Genomic DNA, 16169 nt, shown 5'->3' with positions numbered 1-16169 from the left:
TGGTTGCAAGTAGATTTACCGTATGACTCAGTGATTCCATTGCTAGCTATATGCCCCAAAGACCTGAAAACAGGTGTTCAAACAAAAACTTGTATGCTCTTTAAATGTGTCAAGATCATAAATATGCAGGAAAGTCTTGGAAACAGTGTCAGGAAAACTGGATCAGAATGAAAAAACATATTTTACTCCCAAGCGGGGCAAGAGGTAAAAGGTAAATGAGTTTGTGAACTGAATTATCATGTAGGAACCATGCTGATTTCTTGATCTAGGGGTTATGCGGTGGTAACCTAGGAGAGTTTCCACACTTTGGATAAAATATACCGGAGTATTTTGTGGGATGTTGTAAATCTGGCACAGCAATAACTGGTGGGGACTCTAAGAAAAGAAACAGGTTATATTTTGCACTGCTACTGGAAGTTTCCTAGAAGTATGACATTATTAAAAAGTAAATTACTTTTTAAAACAACCATATCAATACTATGCCAGAAAAGCAGAGACGTCACCAAAATCCACTACAGAGGCTACTCTTCATCCAAAGCTGTGAACCCTTATAAAAGCCTCAATGTCAACCAACTCCACTTAGTAGATATTATTATACTTACTAGTATTAGAGGCTGCTGTGTGGACACATTAGTTTTACTGCACAGTGTGGATATTAGTGTTAGGGCATAGTGTACATATTATATTGGTGTTGTAGAACAGTGCAGATATTACATTAACATCAGGGAACCATACGGATAGTATTACATTAGCATTGGAAGCAACAGTGTGGATGTCAGATTAGCGTTAGAATATTATATTGGTGTGGATATTATGTTGGTGTTAGGGTACGGTATGGATATCATAGTAATGTTAGGGCACGGTGTGATTATTATATTAGAGGCCACTGTGAGAACATATCTTAGCAGCCACTGTGTCTGGATATTGACAATGATATCAGGATGTAGTCGTAATGATGGGATTTGGGGATTTCATTTTTCTAGATGAATTTCTTCCTTTGCTGAGTACTCTAAAGACTCTCTTCTCTGCACTCAAGGCCGTGGAAAGGAAGCTTTTTACTCACCAATGAACAAGACTTAGTTGACACCACCGTCGTGCTGCCCCGAGGAAGTCTTCGGGCACCTCAGAGGGAAGTTGGTCAGGGGTGGGTTCGTGCGCCCTCTGGTGGCACCAGAGCTCAGCACAGATACTCTTGCTCAGTTTCTCAGCAGACGTGCACCCCCGCCTGGCTGTCCTGAAATACCTATAAAATTCAATATTGAGTTTACTCAATGTAATAATTTTAGAAATTCAAACCAAAATGAAGCCCACTGTAGCCATTCCTTCCCAAAGACGGTGATGGAAGACTTTGGAAGCCATGTAGAATCAAATGAATATATACACAAATTAAGAAAAACAAAAACCTACTCAAAATAGTCCAGAGACTGTAATTTTAAATGCAAAACTATAAAAAATCTAAAAGAAAATCTATATGACGTTGAGTTTGGTGTTGACTTGTAACACAAAACATCAAATGCCAATTCATGAAAATATTGATAATGGACTTCATAAAACTAAGTATTCTACTGTGCAAAACTGTATGCAGAGAACAAAAAGAAAAGAGAGATGCGAGAAGATAATGACAAAACACATACGTGATTTTAAAACTGGGTAAATATCTGAACAGATACCTAACCGAAGCAAATATACTGATAGCAGGCAGGACATGGTGGCTCATGCCTGTCACCCCACATCTTTCGAAGGCTTAGACGGGTAAATATTCTGAGGTCAGAGTTCCAGACCAGCCTGGCCAACATGGCGAAACCCGTCTCTACTAAAAATACAAAAAATTAGCCACGTGTGCTGGTGGGCACCTGTAATCCCAGCTGCTTGGGAGGCTGAAGCAGGAGAATCGCTTAAACATGGGAGGTGGAGGGTGCAATGAGCCAGTATCGTGTCATTGCACTCCAACCTGGGTTACAGAGCAAGAAAGACTCCATCTCAAATATATATATATATATATATATATATATATATATATATATATATATATATTTAACAACACATCTCATACATGTTGATATGTTTATACGAGGGGAAACTAGTTCGGGTCTACACAGGAAATCTGCATTTTCCTCCCAATTTCGGTGTGATTCTAAAACTAATTTAAAATAAAACCTTTATTTAAAAATTGTAATTTTTAAAAATATCTCCTTACTTATTTGTACTAATAAGAAGCAGTAATTGACACTAACTACTCCTACTTTTCAAAACAAGGGCATTCATGATGCTGCAAAGTAATTTATGCAAACATATGTAATTTCAAAGAAATGCCTATTTTACAAGATTTATGTTAAAATAACACATCCATGTAAACATATTTATCATATATTTTTTCTTGTGGTGTGGTTCACTTTCTAGGAAATCTGGTCACCTTAGAACCAAGGAAAGACTTCAGATTTTGGACACTATTTCAATTTACAGCAGGACGTTTTCAAAAGTATAACTTAAAAAAAATTAAAATAGCAATTGATAGTGACTGAATCACTTATTATAATGAATGCCTGTCTTTGTTTTGTTTCCCAGCATTCCTTTTAGCTACAATACAACAAAAGCAAATATTTGCCACTGGAAAAAAATATTCAAAGAAAGACTGTAAAGGGAATTTGTGAGCACAATTATTCAATGTTTCATGATGATGCTTTCTAATACTGAAAAGTTAAAAGGGTTACTCAAAGTTATCCCCCCAAAGATGCTTTGAAGTAATCGATGAAACTAGAGAAACAAAAGTGGCAGGACAATCAATGCGACTTTAGATGTCACTGTGTCTCGTGAGAAAAAGTAATTTACCTTTAGAGGATTGCTAAGAATGACTGGAAACCCAGACTCTGGAATGCATCTAAATTTAGTTGTCAATATCACTAGCAATGAAGGTGATAAAAAGGGATCTGTGTTTTATTTCTGTAATACAATACCAATGCAGTATTTAACGCTCCAAGGAAAATAAGTTATACCTGAAATACAGTTGACAATATCAGAATCAAAATAAGCTTCCTGACCAGGCACGGTGGCTCATGACTATAATCCCAACACTTTGAGGGGCCAAAGCAGGTGGATAATCTGAGGTAGGGAGATCGAGACCCGCCTGACAAACACGGAGAAACCCCATCTCTACTAAAAATACAAAAATTACCCAGGCTTGGTGGTGCATGCCTGTAATCCCAGCTACTGGGGAGGATGCGGCAAGACAATCGCTTAAACCAGGGAGGAGGTGGGTGTGCTGGGCCAAGATCACACCATTCCTCTGCCCTACTGTATGTGTAAAAATGCAAATTCACTGAACCAGACTAAATTGTATTCAGTGGAAGGCTGATCAAAAAATTCAAAAGAATGTAACTTTTGTTTTATCTACTTCTTACCTAGAACCACCCCCCACCCCGCCTTCCTACCTCCAGTTGTTCCACCTCACTGAACCGAATGACTTTACATCTTGCACATATTGATTGGTGTCTCATGTCTCTCTAAAATATATAAAAGCAAGCTCTACCCTGACCACCTTGGGCCCATGTTGTCAGGACCTCCTGAGGCTGTGTCATGGGTATGTCCATAACCTTGGCAAAATAAGCTTTCTACTTGACTGAGACCTGACTCAGATATTTAGGGATCACAATCCACAATCACCATGGTGTGACATTTGACTACAGCATTCAGTACAGAGATGAGCTATACAGGTATGGTATGTAGCCTGAAAGCAAGAAGCTATACCATATCACTTACACCATCCAGGTTTTACAAGGACACTTGATGGTGTGTGCACAAAGATGAAATCACTAAGGACACATTTCTTAGAAAGTATCCACATTGTTAGGAGACGCTTGAGTGTATTTTAAATGGTTAAAGCCTAGGAGGAAAAAAAAAAAAAAAAAAAGCAACTGAACTCCTGTTATGGTTTAATAACAAAGCTTAATAGAGTTAAGATATTTCACCTAATCTAAGATGCTAATAATTAACACACATTATTTTATGCAACATCACAAATAGGCTGCCAATTAAACCAACTTTCTGAATGACAACAAAAATGTAAACTTTCTTCTATTAATGCCAGGAAAGTAAAATGAATATGAATCATGGTTTTGACATGTTAAAGCAAAAAAGGGGAAAGCTGTTAGCCTGAGGTCTTCCCTAAGCAAACGAAACCGAACTTCGAGGCATGCGAACTGACTTAAAAACGTTAACCAACCAACCAGTCAATGACAAAATACCCAGCTGCCAGCTGGCTGTATGACTATTGACGCTGAGGGAACCATCCCCACAACCGGCGGTCGCCCAACTGGAGCCAATGAGAAACCTCACTCAGCAGCCACCGCTGAGAGCTGGAAGACCCAAGCCCTGTTTCTCACTCTGGTGCTTCAGGCACGATTCAAGCATCATTCCTTCCTTCAAATTTGCCTAAAATTCTTCTAACCCCTAAATTCTAACTTTTAACCGTAACCCTTATCCCTAATCCTCACCCTAAACTCTAACGATACGTTAGTTTCTACGTTTGCACTGATATGTCAGTGTTGATTATTAAAACTTGCACTGCAGCCACCGGGCCTCGGGCGGGGAGAACCTAGGTGCGAAGGATTCAGAGGAGCTTTCGGTGTCCAGTTTTCCATACCGAGATCTTACCAGTCTCTGACCCTAAGCATTGAAGGGCTGCGAACAGGAAGGAATTTACTCACTGTAGACGTGGCCCAGAGTTGTAGCGAGGCTATGCCCGCTAGGCCTGTGCCATGGAGCATGCAGCTCCACACTCACGGTTCCCAACAGACATATACTGAGAAGACTGCAACCCCGCAGACCGGCAGGATGCCGCGTGATGCACGCCAGGGCCTAAATGCCACAACACGCAAGCCGGCGCTGGGACGATGCACCACATGCCCCTAACCCCAACCCACCCCTAATCCCTAACCCCTAACCCTAACCCTGAGCCTAACCACGTTAAGTATAGGTTGCAATGAGCACAGATTGTGCTAATGCTCTCCACCTTTGGCAACAGAGCTACACTCTGTCTCAAAAAGGAAAAATACAAAAAAATAGCTAGGCATGGTAGTAGGAGACTAATCTCAACTACTTTAGGGGGCTGAGGCAGGGGACTTTTTTGAACCCAGGTAATGAAGGTTACAGTGAACTGAGATCGCCCCACTACACTCGAACCTGGACAACAGTGCAAGACTTCATCTGCAAAGGAAAATAGAGACACAGTTAAACACACACTGCACTAATAAGACATGCAAACAGACATCAGGCACATAACAAGATGATCAGTATCATTACCATTACGACCATCTACACCGAAACCACAATGGCATATACCTTTGACACACACTAGAAAGGCTATAATCTAAAGAAATGTAAAATAACAAGTGTTAGCAAGGTCTGAGAGAAATGACCATCCTTAAATACCGTATGGGGAATATAAAATAGTGCAGCCTTTTTTGTTTAAACATGTATGTTACTGCGATTTAGGTTTTGGGGTACATTTGAAGAATATTCAAGATTGTCGCATAGGTACATACTTGGCAATGTGGTTTGCTGCCTTTCTCCCTATCGCCTATATCTGGCATTTGTCCCCATGATATCCCTCCCCAACTCCCACTACATGCCCTCCACACAGACCCCAGTGTGTGATGCTCACCTCCCTTTGTCCATGTGTTCTCACTGTTTAACACCCGCCTATGAGTGAGAACATGCAGTGTTTGATTTTCTGTTCCTCTGTCAGTTTGCCGAGATTGATGCTTTCCAGGTTCATCCGTGTCCGTACAAAGGACACGAACTCGTCGTTTTCTATGTATATGTGCCACATTTTCCCTGTCCAGTCTATCATCGTTGGGCATTTGGGTTGGTTCCAAGTCTTTGCTATTGTAAACCATGCTGCAATGAACATTCGTGTGCACGTGTCCTTGTAATAGAACCATTTATAATCCTTTGGATATATACTCAGTAATGGGATTGCTAGGTCAAATGGAATTTCTATTTCTAGGTCCTTGAGGAATTGGCACACTGTCTTCCACAATGGTTGAACTAATTTGCACTCCCACCAACAGTGTAAAAGTGTTCCTATTTCTCCACATCCTCTCCAGCATCTGTCATCTCTAGATTTTTTAACGATGGCCATTCTAACTGGCGTGAGATGGTATCTCAATGTAGTGTTGATTTGCATTTCTCTACTGCAGCCTATTTTTAACACAGTTTGCTGATTCCTCAAAAAGTTAAAAATACGCCGGGCATGATAGCTAATGCCTATAATCACAGCACACTGGGAGACAGAGACAGGTGGATTACATGAGCCCGGGAGTTAAAAGCTAGCCAGGATGACACAGCAAAACCCAACCTCTACTAGAAATACAAAAATTAACCAGGCATGGTGGCACACACCTGTAGTCCCAGCTACATGGGAGGCTGAGACAGGAGGATTGCGTGAGCCCAGAATGTGGAGGCTGCAGTAAGCTGAGATTGCATCACTGCACTGCAGCCTAGGAGACAGCACAAGACCTCATCTCAAAATGGAAAGGCCAAACATGGTGACTCACACCTGTAATCCCAGCACTTTGAGGGGTGGAGGCAGAAGGATCTCTTGAAGTCAGCAGTTAAAAACCACCTTGGCCAGCATGGCAAAACCCGGTCTCTACTAAAAATATGAAAATTATCCGGGTGTGGTGGTATGCACCTGTAATCCCAGCTACTTTGGAGGCTGAGGCAGGAGAATTGCTTGAACCCAAGAGACTGAGGTTCCAGTGAGCTGATATCAGGCCACTGCACTCCAGCCTGGCCAACAGAGAGGCAAGATCGCACCAAAAAAAAAAAAAAAAAAAAAAAAAAAAAAAAATGAAAGAAAGAAAGAAAAAGAAAGAAAAGAAAAGAAAACCATAATGCCTGGGACTGGAGGAGTGTAGTGGCTCACGCCTATAATCCAGCACTTTGGCAGACTGAGACGAGCATGTACCTCAGGTTGGGAGTTTGAGACCAGCCTTACCAACATAGAGAAACCTCGTCTCTACTGAAAATACAAAAATTAACTGGGCGTGGTGGTGCTCACCTGAGGAATCACTTGAACTTGGGAGGTGGAAGTTGCAGTAAGCCGATTGTGCTACTACACTCCAGGCCTGGGTGTCAGAGCGAGACTCCATCTCCAAAAGAAAAAAAAATACAAAAACTTAGCTGGGCATGTTAACAGGAGCCTGTAATCTCAGCTACTCGAAAGGTGAGACACAAGAGTCATGTGAACCCAAGAGTGGGAGGTTGCAGTGAGCCGAGATCGCACCACTGCACTTTAGCCTGGGTAAAAGTGCAAGACTCCATCTCAAATTAAAAAAAGAAAGTGAAAAGACAGCACACAGTGCATTATATATCTAACAACAGTCTGTTAACCACAGTGTATAATTTGTCTGACTCAACAACAAAAGCAACCAAATTACAAAATCTAAAAACAGCTGAACACACACTTCAACAATATGACATGCAAATGGAAAACAAGCACATAACAGGATGATCAATATAACTCTCATTATGGCAATCTACATGGAAACCACAATGATAAACTCCTTTAACACACACTCAAAAGGCTATAATCCAAATAAATAGAAAATAACAAGTGTTAGCAAGGTCAGAGAGAAATCACCATACTTAAATACCACATGTGAATATAAAATGGTGCAGCCTATTTTTAACATAGTTTCGTATTTTAAAAAGTATTCAATTATAATCAAAATGCCACTAACATTTTCACAAGGTCAGGCGCAGTGGCTCACACCTGTAATCTCAGCACTTTGAGAGGCCAAGATGGGTGTATCATTTGAGGTCAGGAGTTGGAGGCCAGCCTGGCTGACGTGGTGAAACCTGGTGTCTACTAAAAATACAAAAATGAGCCAAACCCAGTGGCACACGCCTATAATCCCAGCTCCTCAGGGGGCCGAGACTGGAGAACTGTTTGAACCCAAGAGGCAGAGGTTGCAGTGAACTGAGATTGTACCACTGCACTCCAGCCTGGGTGATGTAGCCAGACTCTGTCTCAAGAAAATAAAACATTTTTTACTATTTTTAGAAAGAGTGTCTTGCTCTGTCTCAGAGCTGGAATTCAGTGGCGTGATCACAGTTCACTGAAACCTTGAACTGCTGGGCTCAAGGGATCCTCCTGCCTCAGCCTCCCAAGTAGTTAGTACTATAGGTGCACACTATAACCAACATGCCCAGTTAATATAATTTTTTTTTTTTGTAAAGATAAGATCTCTCTGGTTGGTATGTTACTCAGACTAGCCTTGATCTCCTGGCATCCAGTGATCCTCCCACCTCAGCCTCCATATGCCATTATACCTTAATGGTACCTAGCCAGGGCTTAGTACTTAAATGTACTTAGTATTTAAATGTACTTAGCCAGAATCACCTATACCTGTGATCCCAGTACTTTGGGAAGCCAAGGTAGGATGATCACCTGAGGCCAGGAGCTTGAGAGCACCTGCCCAACGTACTGAAACCACATCTCTACTAAAAATACAAAAAAATTATCTGGGTGTGGTAGTGCCTGTAATCCCAGCTACTAGGGAGGCTGAGGCACATGAATTGCTTGAACGTTGGAGGTGGAGGTTGCAGTGAGCTGAGATCACACCATTGCATCAGCCTGGCCAACAGAGGGAGACCCTGTCTCAAACAAACAAACATCTAGCCAGGGCTCTGGAAACCATGGCATATAGTATCTACACAGGAGACATAGAGATCCCACCATCTGTTTTTTTTTTTTTTTTTTTTTTTTTTTTTTTTTTTTTTGAGACGGAGTTTCGCTCTTGTTACCCAGGCTGGAGTGCAATGGCGCTGTCTCGGCTCACCGCAACCTCCGCCTCCTGGGTTCAGGCAATTCTCCTGCCTCAGCCTCCTCAGTAGCTGGGATTACAGGCATGTGCCACCATGCCCAGCTAATTTTTTGTATTTTTAGTAGAGACAGGGTTTCACCATGTTGACCAGGATGGTCTCGATCTCTCAACCTCGTGATCCACCCACCTCGGCCTCCCAAAGTGCTGGGATTACAGGCTTGAGCCACTGCGCCCAGCTCACCATCTGTTTTTATACAGCTCATGAGCTGCCCAAGAATGTTTATTGGTTTTATATTTTTAAATACTTGAAAAAAATCAGACTGGGCACAGTGGCTCACACCTGCAATCCCAGCACTTTGGGAGGCTAAAGTGGGAGGATCACCTGAGATCAGGAGTTGGAGACCAGCCTGGTTAACATGGTGAAACCCCATCTCTACTAAAATACAAAAATTAGCCAGGCCTGGTGGCACACACCTGTAATCCCAGACTATAGTGCAGTGGTTCAGTCTTGGCTCACTGCAATCTCTGCCTCCTGGGTTCAAGTAGTTCTCCTGCCTCAGCCTCCCAAGTAGCTAGGACTACAGGTGTGTACCACCATGCCCACCTTTTTTTTTTTTTTTGTATTATTAGTAGAGATGGAGTTTCACCATGTTGGGGAGGATGGTCTCGATCTCCTGACCTCATGATCTGCCCACCGCAGCCTCCCAAAGTGATGGGATTACAGGCATGAGCCCCAGCTTTTTTTTTTTTTTTTTTTTTTTTTTTTTTTTTTTTTTTTGAGAGAGGGTCTCGCTCTGTGGAGGTGCAGGCTGTGCTGAGTTCTGACTGTACTACTGCACCCAGGCTGGAGTGCAGAAGTGACATAATGGCTCACTGCAGCCTCCACCTTCCCTGGATTCAAACGATCCTCCCCCTTTAGCCTCGTGAGTAGCTGGCTACAAGAACATGCCAACATGCCTGGCTAATTTTTTTGTGTTTTTTGTAGAGACTGGGTCCCTCTATGTTATGCACGCTGGTCTCAAACACCTGGCTTCAAGCAGTCCCCCTGCCTTAGCCTCCCAAAGTCTGGAAGTCTGGATATTACAGCGGTGAGCCACTGTACTCAGTCTGTATTATCCTTACAAACGAATTTTTTTTTTTCTTTTTTGAAGACAGGGTCTCAGTCTGTCATCCAGGCTCACTGCATCCAGGTGCAATTGTGGCTCACTGCAGCCTCCACCTCTCAGGCTCAAGCAGTCCTCCTGCTTCAGTCTCCCAGTAGCTGGGACCACAGGTGCACCACCATGTAAGACTAACTTATTTTTTGTAGAGATGGGCTTTCACCCTCCTGCCTGGGCTGATCTCAAACAGCTGGACTCAAACGATCCTCCAGCCTCAGCCTCCCAAAGTGCTGGGATTACAGATGAGAGCTGCCAAACCCAACCTGTTTTATTGCTTATAATAGTTACCTGTATTAGAAGACATTCCAAGCCGGGCGCAGTGGCTCAAGCCTGTAATCCCAGCACTTTGGGAGGCTGAGGCGGGTGGATCACGAGGTCAAGAGATCGAGACCATTCTGGTCAGCATGGTGAAACCCCGTCTCTACTAAAAAATACAAAAAATTAGCTGGGCATGGTGGCACGTGCCTGTAATCCCAGCTACTCAGGAGGCTGAGGCAGGAGAATTGCCTGAACCCAGGAGGCAGAGGTTGCGGTGAGCTGAGATGGCGCCATTGCACTCCAGCCTGGGTAAACAAGAGCGAAAACTCCGTCTCAAAAAAAAAAAAAAAAAAAAAAAAAAAAGAAGACATTCCATTGTGTTCAATCCCCTGGCTGACCAAAAACTCCACGGCCATCACTCTGAGCCTGCTTATAGAGAAGACTAGTAGGGGTTGCATTGCCTTTTCTTTTTTCTTTTGAGATGGAGTCTTCTCTGGCCCCAGGCTTAAGTGCAGTGGCGTGATCTAAGCTCACTGCTAGCTCCACCTTCAGGGTTCAAGTGATTCTCCTGCCTCGGTCTCCCAATTAGCTGGGATTACAGGCACATGCAACCATACCCGGTTCATTTTTGTATTTTTAGTAGAGCCAAGGTTTTGCCATGTTAGCCAGGCTGATCTTGAACTCCTGACCTCAAGTGATGTGCCCACCTCAGCCTCCCAAAGTGCTGGGATTACAGGCATGCACCCCCATGCGTGGCAGAAGGATCGGATTTTCTCATTTTATTTCTTAGATGGAGTCTCACTCTGTCACCCAGGCTGGAGTACAATGGTGTGGTCTCGGCTCACTGCAACCTCCACCTCCCGGGATTCTCAGGCCTCAGCCTCTTGAGTAGCTGGGACTACAGGCATGTGCCACCACACCTGGCTAATTTCTGTATTTTTAGTAGAGATGGGGTTTCTATGTTGGCCGTGATGGCCTCGAACTCCTGACCTCTGGTGATCTTCTCACCTCCACCTTCTAAAGTGCTGAGATTACAGGTGTAAACCACCGTGCTGAGCCATGGGTTTTCTTGAACCAAGGCATATTCCTTGTCATGTTTAACAAAATTGTGCCCCAGCCCTGTACTTTCCTTGATTCATCCTCCTTTGAATAGCGAACCTCTCAAAAGCTGTAAGGAACATGGAAGAGCCACTGGCCAGGTGGGCTGGGGTCCCAAGCAGTTGCCACCGCCTTTCCCAGGATGTACACGGGGTCTCATGTACCTGTCATGTTATCTCCTAGGTCAGCTCATCGACACCGTCTGGGTGAAAAAAGGAGACCAGACCTTGTTTTCTTCCATGTTCACAGCCAGTATCACCATCCACAACATTGCTGTCAGTGCATGCCTGACCCACCAGTTTCCTGGAAATATTTAGACCTGGTTTATTAACCATACACCTGCCAGACCCAACCCAGCCAAAACACTAAATCGACTGAACGCAGTGACCCACACCTGTAATCCCATCACTTTGGGAGGCCGAGGCCGGTGGATCTCCTGAGGTCAGGAGTTTGAGACCAGCCTGGCCAACATGGTGAAATCCCATCTCTACTGAAAATATAAAAATGAGCCAGGTGTGGGGGTGCACACCTGTAATCCCAGCTACTTGGGAGGCTGAAGTGGGAGAATCACTTGAACACAGGAGGTGGAGTTGCAATGAGCTGAGATTGAACCACCGCACTCCAGCCCGGGCAGAGCATGACACTCCATCTCAAAAAACAACAGTAACGAGGCTGGGCCCGGTGGCTCACGCCTGTAACCCCAGCACTTTGGGAAGCCAAGGCGGGTGGATCACGAGGTCAAGAGATTGAGACCATCCTGGTCAACATGGTGAAACCCCGTCTCTAATAAAAAATATAAAAAAATAGCTGGGCATGGTGGCACATGCCTGTAATCCCAGCTACTCAGGAGGCTGAGGCAGGACAATTGCCTGAACCCAGGAGGCGGACGTTGCAGTGAGCCGAGATCGTGCCATTGCACTACAGCCTGGGTAACAAGAGTGAAACTCCGACTAAAAAAAAGACGACAACAACAACAACAGTAACAACAACAAAAACACAAACTCAAACTCCAGCCCTTTTTTTTTTTTTTTTTTTCTTTTTTAAGAGATAGATAGGGACTTCCTGTGTTGTTCAGCCTACAGTGCAGTGGTATAATCATAGCCCACTGCAGCCTCTTACTCCCAGGATCAAGCAGTCCTCCCACCTTAGCCTCCTGAGTAGCTGGGATTACAGGTGAATGCTACCATGCCCAACTAATATTTGTGTGTGTGTGTGTGGAGATGGGGTCTCACCATGTTGGCCAGGCTGGCCTCAAACTCTGAGCTTCAAGTGATCCTCCCATCTCAGCCTTCCAAAGTCCTGGGATTACAGGTATGAGCCTCTGCTCCTGGCCAAAACCTAATTACACATTCGGGAATGACAGAGAGCATGAGCTTCTGTGTCCTTTAACAATGAAATGCAAAATCCATCGGTATGCTGCATCCAGACCCATCTCACATGCAGGGATACACAAAGACTCAACATAAATGGATGGAGAAAGATTTACCAACCAACTTGAGAGCAAAAATAAGTTAATTAATAAAAAGCAGGAGTTACAAATCTCGCCTCTGATAAAATAAACTTTAAAGCAACAAAGATCAAAAGAGGCAAAGAAGGACATTACATAATGGTCAAAGGATCAATGCAACGAGAAGAGCTAACGATCCTAAATATATACGCACCCAATACAGGAACACCCAGATTACGTAAGACTTATAAAGAGACAGACTCCCACACAATAATAGGGGGAGACTTCAACATCAATATTAGACAGATCAACGAGACAGAAAATTAACAAGGATATCCAGGACTTGAACTCACATCCGGAACAAGTAAACTTAATAAACATTTATAGAACTCTCCATTTTAAATACACAAAAATATACACTCTTATCAGTACCACATCATACCTACTTACAGGTTTAAATGAATTATTGGTTGGCTGCTTGTTTGTTATTTTCTTTCCTCATTTTTTTCCTGTCTCCATTATTAAGCAAAACTACTGGCATAAAAGATGTTTTCAATACCCGTTTTTAGACTGCATTCTAGCCTGGGCAATAAAGCAACACTCCCGTTCTCTCTCCCTCTTCCTCTTTCTTCCTCTCCTTCATTCTTTTTAATTATTCTTTTTTCTTTCTTTCTTTCCTTTTTTTTTTCCTTAAAAACAACAACGACGGCCGGGCGTGGTGTCTCAAGCCTGTAATCTCAGCACTTTGGGAGGCTGAGGCGGGTGGATCACGAGGTCAAGAGATCGAGACCATCCTGGTCAACATGGTGAAATCCCCTCTCTACTAAAAATACAAAAAATTAGCTGGGCATGGTGGTGCGTGCCTGTAATCCCAGCTACTGAGGAGACTGAGGCAGGATAATTGCCTGAACCCAGGAGGCAGAGGTTGCGGTGAGCCGAGATCGTGCCATTGCACTCCAGCCTGGGTAACAAGAGCGAAACTCCGTCTCAAAAACAACAACAACCACAACCACAACCACAACAACAACAACAACAACAACAACAACAACAATGAAATGGATTATTCGTTGGATATAACTTTGCTGGGGATGCTGTAACAAAGTGCCACCAACTAAGTGGCTTAGAATAAGACAAATTTATTGTCTCAGGCCAGATGCCGTGGCTCATGTCTGTAATCCCTGTACTTTGGGAGCATGAGTGAGAGGATAACTTCAGGTCAGGAGTTCAATACCAGCCAGGCCAACAGGATGAAACCCCACCTGTACTAAAAACAATACAGCCGGGAGTGGTGGCTCACACCTGTAATCCTAGCACTTTGGGAGGCTGAGGTTGGAAGATCAAGAGGTCAGGAGTTTGAGACCAGCATAGCCAACATGGTGAAACCCCATCTTTACTAAAAATATAAAAATTAGCTGGCTGTGGTGGTGCACGCCTGCCATCCTAGCTACTCAGGAGGCTGAGGCAGGAGAACTGCTTGAACCCAGAGGTGGAGGTTGCAGTGAGCTGAGATTGCACCACTGCACTCCAGACTGGAGGAAAGAGCAAGAATCCATCTCGGGAAAAAAAAAAAAAAGCCAGGTATGGTTGCATGTACCTGTGTTCCCAAGCTACTCAGGAGGCTGAGGCTGGAGGATTGCTTGAGTCAGGGAGGATGAGGCTGCAGTGAGCTGAGATCACACCACTTCACTCCAGCCTGGGTGACAGAACAAGACCTGTCTCAAGGAAAAAATATTTTATTCTTTCTTTTTCTTTCACAGGCAACAAAGTTTTCTTTTAGTAAGGACAACAGTTATATAGCATCAGGGCCCCACATTCATGACCCATTTTAACTTGATGACCTCTGTAATGACCCAGTCTCCAAATAAGTTCATGCTTGTAATTCCAGCACTTTGGAAGGCTGAAGCGGGAGGATTACTTGAGGCCAGAGCTCGAGACCAGCCTGAGCAACATAGTGAGACTTCACCTCTACAAAACCAATTTAAAAAAAAATTAGCTGGGTATAGGAATATGCACCTGTAGTCCCAGCTCCTTGGGAGGCAGGAGCACAGAGCCAGTCCAGGAGGTCGAGGCTGCAGTCATCTGTGATTGTGTCACTGTACACCAGCTTGGGCAGCAGCAAGACCTAGTCTGTCTCAAGAGGGAAAAAAAAAAAAAAAGTTTGCTGATCCAATTTGGGGTAATTTTTAAAAACTTTAACTCTGTATTTTTTCATATTGCTTAGCTTTTCTACATGAACTCTGTGATTATAACCAGAAAATAGCAGTCGCATTACTTGTTTTTGTTTGTTTTTTGAGATGGAGTTCTGATCTTGTTGCCCAAGCTGGACTGCAGTGGCATGATCTCTTTTCACTGCAACCTCTGCCTCCTGGGTTAAGTGATTCTCCTGTCTCAGCCTCCTGAGTAGCTGGGACTGCAGGCGCACACCAGCCCACGTGGCTCATTTTTGTAGTTTTAGTAGAGAGGGGGATTCACCGTGTTGGTCAGGCTGGTCTCGAACTTCTGGCTTCCAGTGATGTTCCCGCCTCAGCCTCTCAAAGTGCTGGAATTACAGGCCTGAGCCACTACCCCTGGCCATACTTATCTTTTTGTCCACAAAAATGACCAGCATTTCAATTTTTGTTTTGTTTTTCTTAGATGAAAAAAACTGGTAGTTATAATTGGGGAGGACAATTTGCATTATGGGAATCTGGGCATCATGCCAAGTTCCATAATCTAAGTTGGTAAAAAGAAACTGGGGTTATAGGCTGGTGGGGTGGCACACGCCTATAATCCCAGCACTTTGGGAGGCCGAGGTGGATGGATTACGTGAGGTCAGGAGTCTGAGATCAGCCTGGCCAACATGGTGAAACCCCATCTGTACTAAAAATACAAAAATTAGCTGGGCCTAGTTGTGGGTACCTTTAATCCCAGTTACTCATGAGACTGAGCAGGAGAATCACTTGAGCCTGGGAGTGGGAGTGAGACTCTGTTTCCAAAAACACAAACAAACAAACAAACAAAAAAAGCAAAAGAAAAATTGGGGTTATGAATCATTTGGTAAGGAATAATGGTCTTGTTCACAAACTTGTGATCCTTTTTTTTTGCAGGCTAGAAATCAACCCAGTTAGTAAAATAGTAGCAACAGCAGCCAAAAGGGAAGAGTATTTAAAATGCAGGAGGTGCTGGTCTAAGCACGTTCATGGATTACATTATTTAGCCTTGAGCATCATCTTACGAGTACATCCTCATATGGTTCCTATTTGACAGGTGGAAAAACTGAGGCACGGAGACCTATGTCATCTGTCCGGACTCACAGTGGTACTAAGTGGTAGTGCACGTGTCACCTGACATTATCTTGTGCACTATGCCTATCTAATTATTGTTTTTGAGACACAGTTT

General features: G+C 43.6%; 1 long non-coding RNA gene across 2 annotated transcripts in view; it reads right to left on the bottom strand.

Annotated features, from left to right (window-relative positions):
- LOC120363007 (uncharacterized) overlaps positions 1–16169 on the bottom strand; it is a 57954-nt gene that overhangs the window by 28112 nt on the left and 13673 nt on the right. Inside the window, exon 1 of one of the 2 annotated variants that reach the window (XR_012513633.1) lies at positions 1064–1234. The exons of the other annotated variant lie outside the window; for it this stretch is intronic. This is a non-coding gene — a long non-coding RNA (uncharacterized LOC120363007). Of the gene's footprint in view, positions 1–1063; positions 1235–16169 lie in introns of those variants that run through there. 2 annotated transcript variants of the gene reach the window in all.

Source organism: Saimiri boliviensis, chromosome 14, assembly GCF_048565385.1.
Source record: "Saimiri boliviensis isolate mSaiBol1 chromosome 14, mSaiBol1.pri, whole genome shotgun sequence".
NCBI classification, from domain to species: Eukaryota; Metazoa; Chordata; class Mammalia; order Primates; family Cebidae; genus Saimiri; species Saimiri boliviensis.
Note: the sequence above shows the minus strand (reverse complement) of the source record. Positions and strands in the feature narration are given on the sequence as shown.